This window comes from Kogia breviceps, chromosome 14, assembly GCF_026419965.1.
Source record: "Kogia breviceps isolate mKogBre1 chromosome 14, mKogBre1 haplotype 1, whole genome shotgun sequence".
Lineage (NCBI taxonomy): Eukaryota > Metazoa > Chordata > Mammalia > Artiodactyla > Physeteridae > Kogia > Kogia breviceps.
Window position 1 is genome coordinate 70,230,137 of NC_081323.1, and position 22,101 is coordinate 70,252,237.

The 22,101-nt window shown below is 45.6% G+C and overlaps 1 long non-coding RNA gene across 1 annotated transcript in view; it reads left to right on the plus strand.

Moving 5' to 3' along the window:
* LOC136792540 (uncharacterized) overlaps positions 1-21,832 on the plus strand; it is a 29,467-nt gene extending 7,635 nt beyond the window's left edge. The window contains exons 2-3 of the long non-coding RNA XR_010836481.1: positions 20,360-20,472; positions 20,824-21,832. This is a non-coding gene — a long non-coding RNA (uncharacterized lncRNA). The remainder of the gene's footprint in view (positions 1-20,359; positions 20,473-20,823) is intronic.
* Positions 21,833-22,101: the final 269 nt, after the last annotated feature.

Here is a 22,101-nt window from a genome sequence, read left to right on the forward strand (position 1 = left end):
CTCAAAATGCTCACTCCTTGCTCCTGGTGGTCCAGTGGTTAGGACCCGGTGCTTTCACTGGTGGTGCCCAGGTTCGATCTCTGGTTGGGGAACTAATATCCCGCAAGTCTTGTAGCGCGGCAAAAAAAAAAAAAGAAGAAGATGCATACAACCAAAACCCCTCAAAATATCAGTAACTTAGTAATTAAAGAGACACAACAACTAAATGCAATGTGGGATCCTGGAACAGAAAAAGGACACTAGGGGAAACACTGAGTAACATTAGGGGAAATCTGAGTAAGGGCTGTAGTTTACTTAACAGAACTGTACTAATGTTAATTTTCTGGTTTTGAAACTCGCACTATGGTTATGTAAGATGTTAACACTAGGGGAAGCTGGATAAAGGATACAGAGGAATTTTCTATACTATCTTTTCAGCTTTTCTGTGAATCTAAAATTATTTCCAAGTGAAAAGTTAAAAATGAAGTTATTATAAAGATATTCATCTCATGGGATCATGGTGATGTTAAAAGAGATTATATGCATAAAGAACACGGTACTATATTGTGCTGTCTGCCTACTGTTTCCCACAGGGCCTACGCAGTGGCCTGGCTCCTGCAGGTGCTTTCTCTGTAAGTGCTTGACATATTGAATTAGCTTGAGAAACAGGAAGGCACACTAACTTTATATAAGTCACACCATTTCATTCTTACGATAACTCTATGAGGAAGGTATTATTATCCTCATTTTACAGATGAGGACTTCGAAATACCAAAGCGTTTACATCTTACGCACTTGAACGCAACTTGTTTCTGCCGAAGCTGCAGTGAAACCACTCTCGCCCACGGTACTTCCAGCCCAGGGGAGCACCTGTCTGCTCTCCCCAGCACCACCCTTGCCAGCTTCCTGGTTTGTGCTTTCAGAAAATAGGGCTGCTTCTGCCAGTTTCCTGCTCCAGCATTTGGATTTCATTAGCAAGCACAGTTCTAATTGAACTTTTATTCACTAGCCACAACTTGGCAATTAATCAAGCTTCTCCCAAGCTCAGAGCCATTGCCTTAGGAATGAGGATTAAAGTTTGCCTTTCACCGAGAAAGAAAAAAAAGAAAGCAAACCTTAATCCTCATTCCTAAGGCAATGTACCCTGCTCCTGTGCTGGTTTCTGCTTCTCCCTGTGTTCCCAGGACACCATGCACTTAGTAATTTCTAAAGAAGACTGTTAGATTCAGATGGTAATCACAGTCCCCTTCTGGCACATTCCCTGGACTCCTGGCCTCATTAGAAATTCTCTCATTGCTTGCTTTCAGCCGTTCACTTGCAAGTAAATGCTGCTCTGCTCTCCCTCCTGCCAGAATCTCAAGGCACCTTGTTTACTTTTTTCTTAAAGTAACATTTATTGTTTCCCCACCCCATTCTCTAATTAAAGAAGGAATAATGTTCGTTGCAGAAAAATTGGAAAATGTGAAAAATCACAAAGAGAATACAACTCAGTCATAAGGCCACCAGCCAAAAATAAGCATGGCTAACACATGGAGATGCAAGTGATCCTTGACTTTCTTAAATACGGCTTTTGTGCAAATTGTCCATTATATGTCAAAAATCTCTAATTCAGAGAACCAAAATGCGAGTAAGAACAGAGGCAGGCCCACCACATTGCACAGTTCTAGCAGGTACCATTCATATTAGTCTATGGGAGTGATACCCTCTGAAACTGTGCAGTGCACAATCTGTGCAGCTGTACTTGGCAGCTGTGGACAAGATCTGAGCCTGGAAGCTGTAGGTAAACTAAAGGACCAGGGCAGCTCCTGACAATTGCTGTAATATAGGGATATGAGGCCTAGTGTCAGAATCCTGTGATTACTTTTTTCAAAGGGAGTTAGAAATCTGTATTTTTAGATAAAATCACCCAGTTTTTAAATGCTGGTAACTAATTCAATTTTTAAAACCCACTATGCTAAACAAACAGGCCTAATCTGGACTGTGGGGTGTCTAGTGACTGAAAATGATTTCTAGTCATCCCAGGGCCTTCCCCTCTCCTGGCCCAGCCTCTCCTTCCCTTCCTACTCCTACAAATATTGTGCCAAATTTTCATGTACTATGTATGAGTGCTCATTTCCCCACCCCTTGGCCCACAGTAGATTTAGAGCTAGATTGTGGGACAAGACACCTAAACACTCAGCTGAGGCATCAATCAAAGCACAGCTGGAGGACTCAAGTGTTACTGAACATTGTATTCACCAAAAGTCCTCTCAAGGAAAGATTCCTATGTGGCTGGAAGGAATATGCTGATGAGCCATTTGTAGAGGATGAGTGAAGCTCTTCAGGAGGCTTATTTAAGGACCAAATAGATCATCATTAAACTACTGTCTGAGGAAAGTGGTTCCAAATAACTGCAAGGATGTTATTTGCTCAATGGGCATGCAAGTTCAGGATCAGAGCTGAATTGTTGGGGCATAGAGAGGCTGAAAGCTACTGTGAATTGTCCTCCTTTTCTACTCTTCTGCACATAGCACTCAGCCACTCCACTTTATAATAACTGAACATTAGTTTTAATCATTTATTTTGCATTAATTGGAAGAATATACATGATAAACAGATAACTGAAATAAAAGCAAGCTGAAGAGCAATAATTTTGTATTCCCCACTTTTTAAAGAAAACCTGTGTAAGTACTCATGTTTCCAGATGTTTATGTAAGCAAAGGAAAATATGGAAGATATACATTTTAAAAATTTTATTTTATTGAAATATAGTTGATTTACAATGTTATGTTAATTTCTGCTGTACAGCAAAGTGATTCAGTTATACACACACACACACACACACACACACACACACACATATATATATATGTATACATTCTTTTTCATATTCTTTTCCACTATGGTTTATCATAGGATATTGAATATAGTTCCCTGTTCTATACAGTAGGACCTTGTTGTTTATCCATTCTATATATAATAGTTTGCATCTGCTAATCTCAAACTCCCAATCCATCCCTCCCTCACCCCCCAATTTTTAATAGTGACTATTAGGGATATTAGTTTGTAGAGGAGAAGGAAAGTTTATTGATTTTACTTTAGATGCTTGAATTGTATCAGTTGTTTGAATTGTTTCAACAAGCACATACAACTTTTATAATTCAAATGTTTAACTTTTTAAATTAGATTTGAAGAGACACCATGCTTCTGGGTAGCATACCCAGAAGAGGCCACATGTCTCAGAACATGCCTGACTGGATATTATTTTTGAAAATCATTGCTGAAAAACTGGCAGTGTTAAATATTGATGACATGGAAATCATAATAGGGATCTCTTTTTGCCCTTGACAAGATGAGATTATTTCTAGTATTTTGCTTTTAAGTTAATGAAAGGTTGTTTTAAGGTAGAAATTGTTCATCATATTAAGGAACTGCACCTTTATTCCAATTTTATCTAGAGTTGTTAAGAAAAGTGAATATTAAAGATTATCAAATGTTGTTTTTTACAAAATCTACAGAGCTGATCATTTGGTTTCCCTCTTTGTACTTATTGATATAATCAGATGTGTTAATAACTTTCCTAATATTAAACCATCCTTTCATTACAAAACTAAGTTTCATTGGGTCATGCTTTAATGTACTTTTAGTACAGTGTTAGAATCAACTTGATTAGAATTGATTTGATGATATTTTATTTAGGATTTTTGCATCCATATTTATAAGGAACTTCCGTAGTATTCTTTTTTGTGATGTTTTTTATCATATTTTGCTATCAGTTATGCTAGCTTCATAAAACAATTTGAGAAACTTTTAAAATTTGCTCTACCTATTCAAGTAGTCTGGAAATGACTTGTTCTTTGTATGTTTAAAAGAACTCGGGCTTCCCTGGTGGCGCAGTGGTTGAGAATCCGCCTGCCGATGCAGGAGACACGGGTTCGTGCCCTGGTCCGGGAAGATCCCACATGCCGCGGAGCAACTAAGCCCGTGAGCCATGGCCGCTGAGCCTGTGCATCCGGAGCCTGTGCTCCGCAACGGGAGAGGCCACAACAGTGAGAGGCCCGCATACCGCAAAAAAAAAAAAAAAAAAGAACTCATCCATAAAATTGTCTGAACATGGAATCTTTTGGGGAATGGGGTTTTGTTTGTTTGTTTACAACTTTTACTATTTCTTTCAAGGCTACTAGTCTACTTACATTTTCCACTAATTTCTTTAGTTAATTTTATTCATTTGTATTTTCCTTGAAAAGAATCCATTTCATCCAGATTTTCAAATTCATTTGCACTGTATTATGATATATCCTTTGATAATTCTTTTAAAACATCCTCTAATTTCCAACTTCTGATTCCTTTTTCACTCTGAATTTTGCTTATATTTTTAGATTTGCCAGAGGCTTGTCTGTTTCATTGGTCTTTTTAAAGAGCCAGATTTTGGATGTAGCTATCGATGTTTATTGGCCTTAGAATTTCTAGTTCAATTTATGATCGTTCTTTTTGTTAAGTCCTCTCTCCTGCTTTCCTTGTGTTTATCTTGTTGACCTTATCTTCCTCATTCTTGAGGTCAATGCTCATTTCATTTGTTTTGACTTTTTACTTGTTTAATGACTAAAGAATTTAAAGCAATTATTTTTCCTGAATTCAGCTTTAGTTTATCCTCTAAAATCAAAGATGTTGCATTTCATTTCCACTTTCTTTGAAATGGTTTATATCCTGAGTTTTAAGGGGAGAGTTTTTATGGTTGGTTTTTTTTTTTTTTTTTTTTGTGATATGCGGACCTCTCACTGTTGTGGCCTCTCCCGTTGCGAAGCACAGGCTCCGGACGCGCAGGCTCAGCGGCCATGGCTCACGGGCCCAGCCGCTCCGCGGCATGTGGGATCTTCCCGGACCGGGGCACGAACCCGTGTTCCCTGCATCGGCAGGCGGACTCTCAACCACTGCGCCACCAGGGAAGCCCTTTATGGTTGTTTTTTTTTTTTTTTTTTTTTTTTTTTTTTTTTTTTTTTTTGCGGTATGCGGGCCTCTCACTGTTGTGGCCTCTCCCGTTGCGGAGCACAGGCTCCGGACGCACAGGCTCAGCGGCCATGGCTCACGGGCTCAGTCGCTCCGCGGCATGTGGGATCTTCCCGGACCAGGGCACGAACCCGTGTCTCCTGCATCGGCAGGCGGATTCTCAACCACTGCGCCACCAGGGAAGCCCTATGGTTGTTTTTTAAACTAACTGTTTCCCAGAGATTATTTTAAATTAAAAATAAGTTGATTATACAAAAGAAAAATAAGGGGAAAATCATCCAGTCAGACAGTTATATACATCTCTCCAATCATTGGTGCCTATGGATGCTTCTTTCCTTTCCTTTTAAAAAAATCATATTATCTATTTTGTCTTAAAAGCCACTTTCTTTCCTAGATATTGTGTGTGTAGTTATTAGAAATCTTGCTACTATTGAGGAGTTGTGGACTTTGGGGTCCTACAGTAACATATGAACATGGAGATTGTTTGACCGGCAGATTTTAGGAGATCCCTCCTTTTGAGAGACAAAAAAGGAACTGTGACAAAGATTTCATATACAAAAATATTGCTTTGCCTCCGTCTCCTTTAAGTAATGATCCCTTATCAAGCTGGAAGACAAAGGGCATACAATGGAATATTACTCAGCCATAAAAAGAAACGAAATTGAGTTATTTGTAGTGAGGTGGATGGACTTAGAGTCTGTCATACAGAGTAAAGTAAGTCAGAAAGAGAAAAAAAATACCATATGCTAACACATATATATGGAATTAAAAAAAAAAAAAGGCTCTGAAGAACCTAGGGGCAGGACAGGAATAAAGACACAGACATAGAGAATGGACTTGAGGACACGGGGAGGGGGGAGGATAAGCTGGGACGAAGTGAGAGAGTGGCATAGACATATATACACTACGAAACGTAAAATAGATAGCTAGTGGGAAGCAGCCACACAGCACAGGGAGATCAGCTCGGTGCCTTGTGTCCCCCTAGAGAGGTGGGATAGGGAGGGTGGGAGGAAGGGAGACGCAAGAGGGAGGGAAAGGGCTTCCCTGGTGGCGCAGTGGTTGAGAGTCCGCCTGCTGATGCAGGGGACTCGGGTTCGTGCCCCGGGTCCGGGAAGATCCCACATGCCGCGGGGCAGCTAGGCCCATGAGCCATGGCCACTGAGCCTGCGCGTCCAGAGCCTGTGATCCGCAACGGGAGAGGCCACAACGGTGAGAGGCCCGCGTACCGAAAAAAAAAAAAAAAGGGTGGGGATATGGGGGTGTATGTATACGTATAGCTGATTCACTTTGTTATAAAGCAGAAACTAACACACCATTGTAAAGCAATTATACTCCAATAAAGATGTTTAAAACCAAAACGAACTGCTTTTGCTGCATTCAAAAAAAAAGGGGGGGGGGCACAAGAAACGGTTCCTCGGGTCCAGGACGCCTGCCTTCTCCCCAGCATCCCCAGATTTACAACCACACCCATCCTTTACCAACCAGGCAAATCACATCCCTTCTTGGGAGCCTCACTTTCTGCATTTGTAAAATGGGAACAATCATAGTCCCTCGCTCATAAAATAGTGGTGAGTTTTAAACAAAGTAATGCATAGAAAGCATTTAACACAGGGCCTGGCACGTAATAAATTCTCACTGAATGATAGCTATTGTTGTTGTGACCGAGCCCCCTCCTTCCCAAACCAGCAAAATGAATAAAAATCTCCCTTCCCAGCTGAGACTGGGGGAGACCTCAATGCCGGCTACTCATCTGCAGTTTTACCAAAGCAATTAAAGCTCGCCTGTGATCGTGAGTCTCTTGATTGTCCTTGAAGCCCGAGTTACCCTATTGTGAGAGGAAGCGGTGCCCTCGCACCCGTTCCTGTGCTGTTTATTATGCCGGAGAGGCTCTGCTCAGCCTCATTACTGCCGCGGGATACAGGCCCCCAGGGGCTGAAGTGGAGCCGGATAATTGCCAACAGATTCCTACTAGGGATGGACTCAATGGAAACAAGTCAATCAGGAGCGAGGCATGTATGTCTAAACTATTCCAATCCACGCTTGGGGGCACCGGAGACTGCTAATGAGGGCCGTGCTCCCAAGGTCGAGGGCCTGACCACCAGTTCCAGCCTTGAGGGCCCTGTGCCTTAGAGGATCCTAACACAGCTCCTCCTGATCTACCCAACAGCTGACCTTCGGGAGAGCTAAGAGGCAAGCTGGTTTGGTTTGATACCAGTAGCTTCTCTGCCTTGATGGCCTGGCCCTGCCCACGCCAGTAAAATAGCTGGTTCTCCCAGAAATTCCACCTTTAAGAGAAATCTCTCCACGCAAGCCTCCCCCTCTGCTCTTCTTTCCTTTAACTCCTGCTACCTGTCTCCTCCTGTATTCTCACCGCAGGTAGCATCCTTGTTAAAGTCTGCAGTGACTTCCAGAAGCCACCTCACCCCTGCTCACCAGTCCTTTCAGAGCCGCAGCGTTGCCTTGAGGTAGCATGGTTTTATTTCTCTTTTTTTTTTCCACTTTTAATATTTTTTTAATTGAAGTACAGTTGATTTACAATGCTGTGTTAATTTCTGCTGTACAGCAAAGTGACTCAGTTATACACATATATACATTCTTTTTTAATATTCTTTTCCATTATGGTTTGTCCCAGGAGATTGAATATAGTTCCCTGTGCTATACAGTAGGATCTTGTTGTCCATTTATTCTATAGATAATAGTTTACATCTGCGAATCCCAACCTCCCACTCCATCCCTCCCCCAACCCCCTCCCCCTTGGCAACCACCAGTCTGTACTCTATGTCCGTGAGTCTGTTTCTGTTACTGTTTCATAGTTAGGTTCATTTGTGCACATTTTAGATTCCACATATAAGTGATATCATATGGTATTTGTCTTTCTCTTTCTGACTTACTTCACTTAGTATGATAATCTCTAGTTGTATCCATGTTGCTGTAAAAGGCATTATTTCATTCCTTTTTATGGCTGAGTAATATTCCATTGTATATATGTACCACATCTTCTTTATCCATTCATCTGTCGATGGATATTTAGGTTGTTTCCATGTCTTGGCTATTGTGAATAGTGCTGCTATGAACATAGGGGTACATGTATCTTTTTGAATTATAGTTTTGTCAGGATATACGTAATGTGGTTTTATTTCTAACATTTGCTATCAGTACAGCATGTACACGTGCAATTCAATCTAAAACATGACAGATTAGGGTTCTTGCCAAACTGCCCCCTGGAAGTAAGAATTTCAGGCCACGAAATAAGGGTGCCAGGAATTGAGCTTTCTGGATGTTTCTAGAGCTGATCTTTATTGGTATCCCAAGCCCCATTTCTTTTGGGTGGTGGAAACACAATCTCAGCAATTCAAGAAGCCCCCGTCACTTGTTCTCTGGATGGGTGGGGCACCTATATTCTGGGCGCAGAAGGGCCAAGTGCCAGAGGGTGAATCTGGTCCTTGGTCACTGTCTGCCATGCATGCTGGCATCCTCCAAGCCACGCTTCACCTCTCCTGCCTTGGTCATTGTCTATCATCCACGCAGAGTCCTTGCTGAGACCTGTGCATTCCCATGGCAGACTCACACTGGTCAGTCATTCAGCTATTTCCAAGCCCTTCTCCCCAAATGGCACACACTCACCAGCTTTTCTGCTGTACCATCCCTCCTCTGAAGCACTAAAAGCCACTAACTTCATGGACCAGGAAGGACAGAGAATCCTTAGTTAATATCTAAAATAAGTATTTTCCCACAAGGGTTACAAAGGGAAAATGGTGGGTGGTTAGGAGATAGTCAAAGGTCCAAAAGGACCCTTACCGCTTGGGAAGCGTCTGCTACACGAGTACAGCTTTGGACACAGCTGGTGCTCCTGCGACGAGTGAGATAAGGAGGATCATAAAGGAGAAGGTAGCCGTGGAAGTTACCTCCGGGAGGGAGCTTCCTCTGGGTTCAGAGGCCATCGGTGGCTTTCTTCATTCCAAAATTCCATGGAAACATAAAAGCGTAGCCATGAGGAGGGATAAATAATTGCACAGAGGGAAAGAAGCAGCAAGGCTTTTTTCTCCCCTAAGGCTGCGGGAACATGTGTGATTATGTGTCATCCAAGTAACAGCTGGGTCCACCATGGCGGCTTCCCTACCCCCTCTCATTTGCTTCTGAAACAAATTGTTTGTCAAGACCACAAACTGGGGACTTACCTGGTGGTGCAGTGGTTAAGAATCCACCTGCCAATGCAGGGGACGTGGGTTCGACATGGGTTCGAGCCCTGGTCTGGGAAGATCCCACATGCCGCAGAGCAACTAAGCCCGTGAGCCACAACTACTGAGCCTGCGCTCTAGAGCCCGCGGGCCACAACTACTGAGCCCGTGTACTACATCTACTGAAGCCTGCACGCCTAGAGCCCGTGCTCCACAACAAGAGAAGCCACTGCAGTGAGAAGCCTCCACACCGCAACAAAGAGAGTAGTCCCCACTCGCCGCAACTAGAGAAAGCCCACGCGCAGCAACGAAGACCCGACGAAGCCAAAAATAAATAAATAAAATAAATAAATTTATTTTTTAAAAAAAAGACCCACAAACTATGGGAGACCTTGAGCAAAAGTCAGAAGAAGTCAAAGCCTCTTGGGCTCCTGCAAAAGCATTAGCCTGATCCAGAAATTTGAAGGCAGTTCATGCCACCAGACAGCCCTACCATTCTTGGCCACCATATAGGATACAAACAGCTTGGGGCTGGAGCCCCAAGCAGAAAAGAAGCCATGCCATCGGACCACCTCTAGTCTCATCCCTGATATCCTGGATACCCCCCGACAGCTTGGGTAACTTCAGTGTCCATGAGATGGCCTATCCAAAAAAAAGCCCCCATTCTTGAGCTCCACAACTTTGATGTCTCCCCGCATCAACTTGAGTGGTACCTGGAACTTCTCAGCATCTCCTAGAAGTGCCCCATGTCATAAATGCTAAATTCTCCAGCTGTAATCTCTTACCCTCTCCACTGCTCCAATAACACTGAGACCTCCAGGGTCTTGTCTCTTTTACCTCGCCTGTGAGCTTCTTCTTAGCTTTACATCTTTCCCCAACCAGCCCAGACCCCACAGTGCCTCCTTTCAGCTAACTGCTTGCCACCCACACTCTCAATGCCCCGCTCCTCTGCCACCCCCTCCCTAACCCAGAATTCATCCAGGCGGCTGAGGACCACCACAGAAATGCACACAAAATGTCACGACGAATGCCTGCTCTCCACCATCGGCCTCACTCTCCAGCCTGTCAAGGAATCAGCTGAAGAATGAAGTCAAGTATAAATATGTTTGGTTTAATTGTCAAACTGAATCAAGTAGTTTAGCTGCATTGTGATGTCAGTGCTTGTACCTAGGAGAACCTTTCTCGAAAGTAAAACCAACCATTGCTTCTAACACAAGGAGCAACAAGGTTCTGTTTTAATAGATTCTGTGGCCTGTGAAACTCTTGCCATTGATCCATTTAAGAGACCACCATGCTTGCCCTGGGGACAGTTTCTGAGGCTTCTGGAATTAATTCCTCACCACCTCTAAGTGGAGCCTGGTGGGTCACAGACCCTCATGGGTCACTGTGTCCTAGCGCAAGGACCTAAGTAAGCAAGGGGCTGTTCATGTATTGAGGGATTAGCACTCGGGGTCAAGGTCAGCTCACGTGTCCAGAGACATTCTCAACTCTAGAGTGAGGATGAGGCTAGTCTCTTTGACAGCAGATCTCCCCAGTTTGGGGAACTAAGAGTACACCGACATCTTTGCTTATGGGCAAGACTTAACTCACACGAACCATGGAAGCAGTGCATGAGGTGGTCAGAAAGTGGCAAGCCCTTCCCACCAGTATAAGCACATATGACCTTTCTTATTAAATGCATGTAATACACTACACCCGAATCCCTTCAACAGTGATACAGCTACACTACTCCATCCTCTTGAGCCGTAGCCATCAGACCATGGCTCACTCCAGCACTCAGTCCGCATGGCTGCTTTGGGAATCCCTGAGCTATGTCTCACCTTGGTGGCCTGAGTGACGGGTCTCACTTGGCTTGTCTGTCTTTAGTACTCACGCTGTGACACCATCACTCACCCGCTCCTTGTTGACAAATCCCAGGCACAGGCAATAGGAAATGAATGGCATGGAAGGCCAAATTGGGTGCAATTAGTGAGACTTATAACCACTCTGGGAACCCCAGAGTTCCTGCCGCATTCCTCATTTCCATTTGGTGTTAAATAAGATAACAAAGAACTTAAAACAGGGCACATAGTAGGTGCTCAGTAGTGGCTAGTTGGGTAATAATGTTACGTAGTGTAGGGTAGTGGCTCAAAGCGTGGACTCTAGAACTAGATTCCTTTTTTCCAAGCCCAGCTCTATTGTTTACATGCTGCATGATGTTGACTTAGTTGCTTAGTGTCTCTGTGGCTCAGTTTCTCCTCCTTGAAATGGGGACAATAATAGTCACTACCCCATTGGACTGTGTGGACAGCACTTAGCACATAGGAAGAATTCAGTAAGTATTAGCTAACTTTATTAACAAGCTGATGACAATGACAATGATATGATGATGATGGTTAGAGGAATGAGGAGCCTTTGGATCCCACCTTAATGTCCCCCCTTTTCTCCATCCTTTTAGCCCCACCTATCCTGCAAAACCCCAACCCGGGATCCATGCACCCTTGTCATCTCAGCTGGGGTGCTGGGGAGCCATTTTCATACTTGCTTGGATTGGCTTATATAATGGATTAAAGATGGGCACGAATTCCTTGACACTTCTCCCACTGAGAGTTGGGGTTTGCCCTTGAATCTGGAATGCTCTTAGTGACTTGCTTGACTAATAGATTGAAGCAAAAATGATGATCTGGGACTTCCGAGCCTAGGTCATAAGAAGTCTTTCAGCTTCTGCTTGGATCTTGTGAATGCTCACACGTGAGATGCCCCTGCTCAGAACCCAGCCACCATGCTGTGAGAAGCCCAAGCCACACAAAGAGCTCATGTGTAGCCTACAGAAAAGTCAGAGAGAGGAGGTTTGTGCAGAATCCCTGAGGGGCATGAAGTGTTGCGAGTCTCCCAGAAACCCAAGAGCAGGAGTCATAGTCAGGTCTGCCTTGGTGAGGCTGGGAAGCAGGAGGTAGGCAGAACCTGAGGAAGTTCCAAATATTTCTTTTCACCCCTTCAGCATTCCATAAACACCTGCCGACCAGGTCCACTCTTGCCCAGGCTCCCTCGGCTGCATCCTGACATCTGCCTTTCCCCAAGCTGTCTGCATCTCTTGATGCTTCCCACCAGCCTCCTCATCATGTATAACTTTCTTTCCTCTGCATTATAAATCCTTTTGTTCACAACTGTCCCCTGATCGTGACACACACCCCTCCCTCACGTGACCCGTACTCAACGTGACAACTGCTCGAAATGCAGTTTGATCACTTCGGCTGAAACTGAATGTCCCAGACCAAAGTCCTGACAGCAAGGACAGAGCCGCCCCTCAGGCTGGCTGTCTAGCCCAGGGCAGTCATTGCTTGGAAGGCTGGTCCCATGTTGATGCGGAGAGGTTCCTAACAGCAGGGGCAGATAGAGCGACAAGTCAAGGGCTTGGAGATCAGGGGACCTGAACTCCAAGAACGACTCTGGCACTATGTCTGGTGCAACCTGCTTCCATCTTGGGTCTTCTCGTGTCTTCCTGTATCGAATGAGGTAGTTCCATCAGGTGGGGGGCGGGGGGAGATTGCATCTAGTAGATTTTCCAGAATCTAAGGGTAGAGAAGCATGTGGAGTTTGTCAAAGGAAACCTACCTTATCTCTTTCAATCCTCAAACAACTCTATCCAATAGGAACTAATGTCACCCTCACTGTACAGCTGGGGGAGCTGAGGTGTGGCGAGATGAAAGGCACACCCGAGCTCACACGGCCAGTACATAACTCAGTTGGGACACAGACACAGATCTGTTTGCCCTCAAAGCCTGTGTTCTGAGCCATTCCCTTTTCCCCTTATCTATGCCCTGGTCTGTGTGCCCAGGAGGAAAACGGTATAAAATAAAAAAGGTTGAGAAATGCTGGAACAGTTTATAGTACTTTTCTCAGCACTGCATCTTCTCTTATACCCTAATATTTTGTTCTGTTAAGCGTTTCAGGACCTTGGGGGTTGAGTAAGTATTAATGGGCTGGATATAAACCAAAGGGCTCAAGGAGAGACGACTGCTCACAGCACCACCCCTGCCATGGGGTGATTTCACAATATCACAAAATACAAGGGTCAGGAGATGGCTCCATCTCTTTCTATTAATACTGTTCAGTGGAAATTTGTTAAAGAAACTGACCTGCATCATTTTCTGCAGCTGGGGAAATGGTCAAAGGCCTTGGTCTCTGTAACCCTTTGGGCCCTATGAAGCTATGTATGCAGAGCATGTGTGGGGTCCTGGCAAGGGTGATGAGCACCCCCATTAGCTGAGCTCTCCCTCTAATGAGCACAGCCCCCAAGGAGGGAGGACAGAGGCCTGGGTCAGCGGGAAGGACTCTGCCCTCCCTACAGATCATGGTCTAGAGAACAGGCTTCATGGGGTCTCAAATGTGCATTTGAATTTCTGTGCTGTCACTCCCTGGCTTGAATACAGATGAAGGCTGCTGAAATACAGCAGCTGCTACAGGCAGGAAACTTGCTCCAGCTTTCTTAAAGGCTGCCTGGAGATGACAGAGAATCCTTCCACCCAGGGGTTCTCAGCTGGGGTTTCCCCAAACTAGAATACACTTAGGGCAAAAACTCAGGGGGTACACACCCAGTGAAGGGGTAGGGAATGCTGATGGCAATTAGTGTTCAATAGTTCTGAAACAAACTTGGTAGGCATCCTTATATGTACTCATGTTTTCTTAAGTTTTCATTTTAATTACATATGGGATGAGTGGTGGAAACCATAATCTAATAATTATAAAATAGCTACTCTTGTGTGCAGCGCTCACTGTGTACCAGGCCCCATTCTAAAAAAATTTTTTAATATTAATTCATTTAATACTTTAACATTTAACAATAAATGCTGGAGAGGGTATGGAGAAAAGGGAACCCTCTTGCACTGTTGGTGGGAATGTAAATTGATATAGCCACTATGGAGAACAGTATGGAGGTTCCCTAAAAAACTAAAAATAGAATTACCATATGACCCAGTAATCCCACTACTGAGCATATACCCAGAGAAAACCATAATTCAAAAAGACACTTGCACCCCAGTGTTCATTGCAGCACTACTTACAATAGCCAGGTCATGGAAGCAACCTAAATGTCCATCGACAGACAAATGGATAGAGATGATGTGGTACATATATACAATGGAATATTACTGAGCCCTAAAAAGGAATGAAATTGGGTCATTTGTAGAGACGTGGATGGATCTAGAGACTGTCATACAGAGTGAAGTAAGTCAGAAAGAGAAAAACATATATCATATATTAACACATATTTGTGGAATCTAGAAAATGGTACAGATGAACTGGTTTGCAAGGCAGAAATAGAGACACAGATGTAGAGTACAAACGTATGGACATCAAGGGAGGGAAAGGGGGGGTGAGCAAAGGAATGTGGTATAGGCCAAAAGAGGGGGGAATAAAGGGAGGTCATCTTCAATAGAAGGCCAGTTGAGAGGAAGCCAACTGGGAGGGCCAGGGGAAATGGCATGGAAAGCGGAGTGACTGTGAGACAGTTCTCCATAGATCTCATGTGTTTCTGCACATCTTGGAAGCAGAGGTCCTGACCACCTTTGTCCTAGGCTTGCTTTTCAAAGATATTTTTATAGCAAACAGCCTTGGAAGATAGAGATAATAGCTCCCTCTGGAGCGATGGGTAGACTTGCACCCTTCCCAGTATAAAAGGTTCAGGCTCCCTAAGCTCCAGGTTCCTCTCATATAATGCAGCCCACTGGGTACACAGGTGGCACTTGGCCCTCTTCCCATCCCCCTGTGGGAACTGGGGCTCAGAAAACCCAGCAAAATGATGATACTCTGGACTTTGCTATTGCTGTGAGTAATCAACTGTCCTCTCGCTCTGACCCAGGTGTCTCATGTCTTCTGCCGGCAGCCACGAAGCCATGGCCAAGCTCACAAGTTAGCTTGCAAGGAAGGCAGAGCTCAGACCCGTCACAGTTCTTGATATTCTCAGGTTCTCGCAGCGACACAAAGTGCAGCTGGAGAACGACTCAAGCAGGAGGAGAGAGGGAGGGAACAGAGTCCTAGCTGAAATCAATCTGTAGAAAGGTTTGGAGGTGGTGGAGAGCAAGGAAGTGGAGAACACGATCTGTTCAGTGCCCTGGGAGTAGAAAACGTGATGAGGAAATGGAAAGAGAGGAAGCCAGAGGGTGGGGGAGAGGTGTCAGCCATGTTAAGCAGGAGACTTTATCCTAAAGACAGTGCAAGCCTCTGAAGGATATTTCAGGCAGACTTGGCTCAAAATCCATCAAGGGAGATTTGAATGCTCCCCACCCCACATCTTAGCCTCCAGAACCCTTTCTACCTCAACATCCCCTGGAAAATAGCCTTGGGTACAGCACAGGTTGGCATAGCAACTGACGTGGCTCTTTTCACCATAGTTTTATTTTTACCAGCTCTAGGTTGTCGAGCTGGGCCTAGGTGTGTTCGGACAATTACAGGGCACTGGGCAAGGGAAAGAGAATTAGGGGGTCAACCTCTTTCTGGCTGATGACTGGACAGCGACAGGAGCTAATTTCTTCTGGGAGACTGTGACCCCTAACCAGTCCTTTCCGGCCTGACAATGACTGCTTATCTAATCCAGCCAGGCCAGGCTGCTTATAGGATAGCAGCCTCTTTCCTATAATCCACAAAATACGTGATGAGAGAGGTTACACCTGGAGTTTCGAAGGCACTAGTTCCTCTCATTTGAGTGTATACGATATATACAGTGTATTTGAGGGTATACAGTGTACAGTCAGACTGCTTGGGTTCAAATCCTGGCTCCTCCACCTACTAACTGTACGACTTCCGGCAAATTAATTACTCTTTCCTCAGTTTTCTTATTTGCCAAGTAGGGCCTAACTCATAAGGTTGTCATGAATATCAAAAGAGGATTAAATATGTAAAGTGTTTAGAATAGTGTGTGGCACATAGTAAACAAACATTAGCTATTATTATCACTACTTATATGAAATGTACCTTCTCACCACCTCTGTCATTCAAAAACTCCAAACATTTACACCACTCCCACCAGAGCACGCTTTGTGCAGCAAGTTAAACACCCGTAGTCAACTACATCATGGTAAAAGAAGAAATTCCCTCTTGGAGCCCGTTGGAATCACTACATTTTGATATTTGAAACTTGCCCAAATACAGTTTAGGGGTTACTTCAACCTAATTCATTGATGACTCCCTAGTGCTCACAAACTTTCCTTCCTAAAGGACACATGTTAGAACTGGGGGATTTCGCACAATTGTCCTTGGGCTCCAGGGTCTTTGAATTGGGGAGGTCCCAGTCAATCCACAGACCATGAGAAATAATGAATCGTTATTGTTTTAAGTCGCTAAGTTTTGAGATGCTTGTTACTCAAGAATAGATAAGATATGGATTTCCTTACCACAAGCCCAGAGATTCTGTGAGGTAGGGTTTGGGTAGCTACTGTCCACTTGTGTCCCCAGGCGATTCTAATTTACATGGTTTTCATCCCCCTCCCCCCCACCCCCCGTTTTCTGATGATAAGAATCATCTGGAGACTCCTGGGCCCCAACCCAGACCTTCCGAATCAGCTAGTCCAGGGAAGAGCCAGGAATTGAGAGACTGAATATACAAATGGACAACAGCCAGACTACATATAAAAATAGAACTCTGACCCATTATCTGCAGCATCCAGCCCGGGAAACTAAACAACCCCCGAAACCACTGGCGCAAAATGACCAGGCCAAGGGGCCAACCAGAGAAAGCCAAATATGCTCCCCTAGCCAATCACAGGATGCCCCACTCTAGTAAGCCCTGCCTCCAGCTTCCCCAAGCCGATAGCCTCCAATCAAGGCACACCTGATGCCTTCCCTTTTTTCCACTATAAACCTTTCCCTCTCCTCCCTCTGTCTTTGAGTCTCTGCCAAAACTCAGATGGTGGTGGCTGACTTCTCTGCTAGAGCAAGCTCTAAATAAGTAGGCTTTGCCTGTTCTCATTTGTGTGGTCTTCATTTATTTCCACAGAATGTATATATTTAATAAGAACAAGTGATGATTACCGTTGGGGTAGTTTGGAAGACACCATCCCTGACCCTTGCCACTCAGAGAGTGGTCCCCCAGAGCCACAGCAGCAGCAGAATCTGGGAGTTCATTTAAAATGCAGAATCTCAGTTCCCGCCCCAGACCTGATTCAGAAACTGCATTTTAACAAGATCCCGGAGGTGACCCTCCAGCACATTAAAGTGTGAAAAGCATTGACCAGGAGCATTGATCCAGGTCAGTGGGTCCCAGCCCTGGGTGCCTGTTAGAATCCTTTAGGGGCCGTTTGAAAGACCAAAGCCTCCCTACTCAGAGCATCTGATTTAATTGACCCTGGGCAGGGCTTGGTCTAAAAGGTGATTCTCACATGCAGTGAGTGCTAAGAACCACTGATCCAGGGTAACATTCCCACCCTTGTGTGTGTCAGAATCATCTGGAGGGCTCCCCAGCTGCACAGAGGTCCAGGCTTGACCCAGGCTTAGGACAGCCCTGGCTTGGTAAGAATCTCCAAGCTCCCAGATGATCCAGAAACTGACCAAAATAGAACTGCTGGACTAGGAGATCGGTGGAGACGGGGAGGAGCCCCATGGAAACCTCCCATAGAGTTCTCTTCCTATTTCTTCTTCCTCAATTCTACTTGTCCAGCACCATAGATCTTCAAGCTCAAAGAACAAGAGGAGGGCTTCCCTGGTGGCGCAGTGGTTGAGAATCCGCCTGCAGATGCAGGGGACACGGGTTCGTGCCCTGGTCCGGGAAGATCCCACATGCCGCGGAGCGGCTGGAACCGTGAGCCATGGCCGCTGGGCCTGCGCGTCCGGAGCCTGTGCTCCGCAACGGGAGAGGCCACAACAGCGAGCGGCCCGCGTACCGCAAAAAAAAAAAAAAAAAAAAAAAGGAACTGGAGGCATCTTCAAGCACAGTGAACAAGGGGCTGTCGGCCAAACCCAGTTCAGTGTGTGCATGTGTGTGTCTGGGTGTGTGTGTGTGTGTTTTAATTGGCACCGTTTTTTTTTTTTTTTTTTTTTTTTAAGTTTTGAATTCATTGCCAACATTTCTAAAAGGAGATTGTACATAAAAATCTAGCTTTCTAGATTCTACTGGAAAATCAGGGGATCTCGCAACAACCAACTCACATTCTTGTGTGGCAACAGCTGGCTTTAACAGCCCCTTAAATGGGGCACGTGTCCACCAGTTTCCCACAGTCCCTGCCTGACTCAGGTCATTCGTTTTTGTCACCTGCCTGGCACTGCAAAGCATTTGAGTTTGGAACATTTATATAGAGAGAGTCCAAGCCCTTCTTTGGTAGACGAGAAAACCAAGCCCCACCCCACAGTGGGGTCACGTCCCTGAGTCATGGCCGGTGGTGGAATTTGAGGTAAAGTTTCTGTGTCCTGCTTGTAGGAGGTTGGGGGTTCTGCCTTCCTGAGACCTGACTTCCCCACCAGAGAATAGGGACCTAGACCCCACCCCCAGTTCCCACTCAAAACGTGAAGTATAAGCAATCTCTGCTCTTGGCCTTGGGGCTGTCACCTACTCAGACACACCTACAGAGCAATTCACTTAACCTCTCTGAGCCTCAGCACACACATCTACGCAGTGAGAGTAGCAACAGGGTCTGATCTATAGGGTTATTTGAGGATTCAATTAAATTGTGTTTGTAAAACATTATTCTGGCGCCTGAGAAGGGCTCCACGGTGAGCACTAAATACTATTTATGGCTTTTCCCAACGTATGCGTTCACCTGAGAGCACCGTCGCTGTTCAAAATGGCTTTGGTTCAGCTTCTGCCAATCGCAAACTTACTCAGAAAGCAACGTGTTGGGCTTCCCTGGTGGCGCAGCGGTTGAGAGTCCGCCTGCCGATGCAGGGGACACGGGTTCGTGCCCCGGTCCAGGAAGATCCCACATGCCGCGGAGCAGCTGGGCCCGTGGGCCATGGCCGCTGAGCCTGCGCATCCGGAGCCTGTGCTCCGCAATGGGAGAGGCCACAGCAGTGAGAGGCCCGTGTACCGCAAAAAAAAAAAAAAAAAAAAAAAAAAGCAACGTGTTAATAGAGCCCCTTTGGATGGGGGGCTTTAGACAAAGCTCTTAAAACTTGCTAAGCCTCAGCGTTTTTCATCTGTAAAATAGAGATAATAATAGCACTTGCTGCTCAGAGTTGAAGTTTAAATGAGGTAACGCATGTAATGTGCTTACCTGTCACAGCGCCCAGCTGCCAATGATAACCTCAGGTTTTGACTTTTCGAAGCACGGTCACCACCTGGTGGTTTGAGACAGCAAGTGCAGGCTCTACAGCACATTAAGAGGAAGGAAAGGCAAAAATATGGCCCCCAATGGGTGGATAGAGAGGTCTGACCGGACAGCGGAAACTGAATTCAGAAAGAGTTGGTTAGCCACCCAGTGATCTTAGGTATTGTCCCTAGGTCCATTTCGGGGCCATTCTCTGCCATCGCAATCCACTCCTCATGACAACCCTGGCTTTTCGGCTTGTTTGGGGAGTTTCCTCTTGATGTTAGCCTGCTGGACTCTGGACTGAACTGCTTGGCCCCTGGTTTGGTTTCTGGTTATTCAACCGACTGCTTGAGCACTAGCTTGGTTAATGTGTCCTGCTCTCAACTATGCAGCTGCTGGACGCTGTGCATGTTTGGACCCTGATTTGGCTCTGCGCCATCATGATGGCTCAAGTCAGCTGGACTTCCCCCAGCTGTGGATAGAGCTGCCCTTCTCTGCTTGGAGATGTTGCCAGCTAGAGGGGCCCCTTCCCTCCCGTGAGGGACCTGGAAACTGACCCCGCCCTGCCCAGGAGAAACCCAAAGCACGGCAAGGTGGCATCATCTACTCACCACTATCAAATGGGGTCTCTAATTGGTCTGCAAAAGTGCCCTGTATTGGCCTCTAAAAATGTACATGGAGGTTCCTTTTCTCTGCCACTGTCCTCACCTAGCTTCTTACTCCTCCCCAGGCAGGACCCGGGAGCAAGAGAAAGATACTCCTCCCTCAAGGAGAAAGAGAGCTGCTAGGATAAGTTGAGTTTAAGGATGTCTTATGCTTTCCACTATCCCAGTAGTGGGCAGGGAAAGCCCATGCCAGGTGAATGGGACTTCTCGCCACACTTTCTCTTTTTCTCAGTTTCCCTAGTAAGACAGGTAGTAGAGACTATGGCCTGATGAGGGAAAATCACCCAAGGAGATGGAGACTGAAGGGTCATTCTTTCTTTTTTCTTTTAATGAGCACTTACTACGTGCCAGGCACTGTTCTAGGTGCTGGAGATACAGCTAAGAACAAAATACATGCATGCTCTCCTGGACCTGAATTCTGAAGCAGAGAGATGGACAAAAAATAAGGTAAATAAGTAAAACACAATGTGTTAGTGTTAAGTGCTAAGGAAAAAAAAAATGGGGGAGATGAGAAGGTGACATTTGGGTGAAGACTCAAAGGTGGGGAGGGATTGAACCATGTGAATATCTGGGAGAGGAACATTCCAGGTGGAGGAAAGGGCAAGTACAGAGTCCGGAAGTGGGACTGTAGGTGTCCTAGGAGCTACAATGAAGCCAGTGGGGCTGGGTGGGTGCGTGAGGGGAGAACAGCTGGGGATGAGGTCGAAGAGGTACTGGGTGGGCCAGAAGGAGAGGGTCTTGGGAGCCATTGGGGAGTTTCAAGCAGAAGAGTGACAAGACCTAAATTATGCTTACCAGGGTCACTTTGGCTGCCATGCGGAGAATGGACTGAGGCGGGCAAGTGCGGAAGGAAGACATCCATCTAGAAGTAGGAGATGCTTGCGGCTTGGACCGGGGGTTGCAGTGGAGAAGAGAAGTTGTGGGAATCCGAAAACAACTCCGTTTGGCGACTAGTCTTACAAAGGACGCAATGCGCCCGCCACAGGTGCAACTGATTCCGTAATCTCTCGTGTTCCATCTATCCCACCTGATAGAGTGTAAGCACTCTGCCGTCAGGACCCAAACCTGTCTTTCTCAGTCTGTGTCCCAGCATCCAGCATAGTGCCTGACACTGTGTGGGCACTCGAATGGATGGATGGATAGATGGATGGATGGATGGACAGGTGGATAGATGAATGACAAGGATGGAAAGTTCCATTTCCCCAGCTTCCCCTTGTTCAAACACCAGAGTTGTGATTGATCAATTTGAGAATAATTCATGGAGCTGACCACCCAGTGAAGGATACTCCAGAGATGCCCCCAAGTAAAAAAAAAATAGTTACGGACACAGAGGAAGCCCCAGGGAACCTCATCAGATGCCTGGGGGAAGCCAGAACTAGAGACTCTGTATTTATCCCAACTGAGCTGAGACACATTCTAAAAACTGGGCTTTGGACACTGAAGGGAATTTTCAGTGTGTGAAACATCTGCTGACTTAGGGCTTGGTGTATGGTTCTTTTCATAAGCACTTTTTACATAACCCTGCACAAAGAGGGCTCTAGAGCCCATGCCTGCCCCATATAGTACATATTCCCAAGGGGATAGTCCTGAAGGGACCATTGTCTGGGTGACATTGAGGGAAGATTGCACCTCATATGGGTATTGTGTCCAAATACTTATCCAAGGACCCGCTCACTACCCCAGGAAGAAACCTCTTTGTTGTTAAATATTCAGGCTCTCAGGGGCCCCCAGCTCTGTCCAGACTGCTCTCCCAACTGTGCTTCACCTGTAGCCACAGAAAGACTGGAGACAGAAAGTTTATCAAAAATAAAACCCACTTTGATGATCTCAGCAAACAATGTATCAAGAATGGTTAGTCATGTGATTCCCAGCCTGGACTCAGTCTGGCCGCAAAAGCTTCCACACGGTCATTAGCAACCCTGAAATCAATAGATAGCCCATGACAGCTCCAAGAAATGCAAAAACAATCATAGCTGCAGCCTGGTTAAGGTACTGTGGTGTTTTGGGAGCTCGCTAGGGAGAAAACTGCAGTCCAATGACTATATATTTTCCCATTTTCTCATAAAGACATCTGCA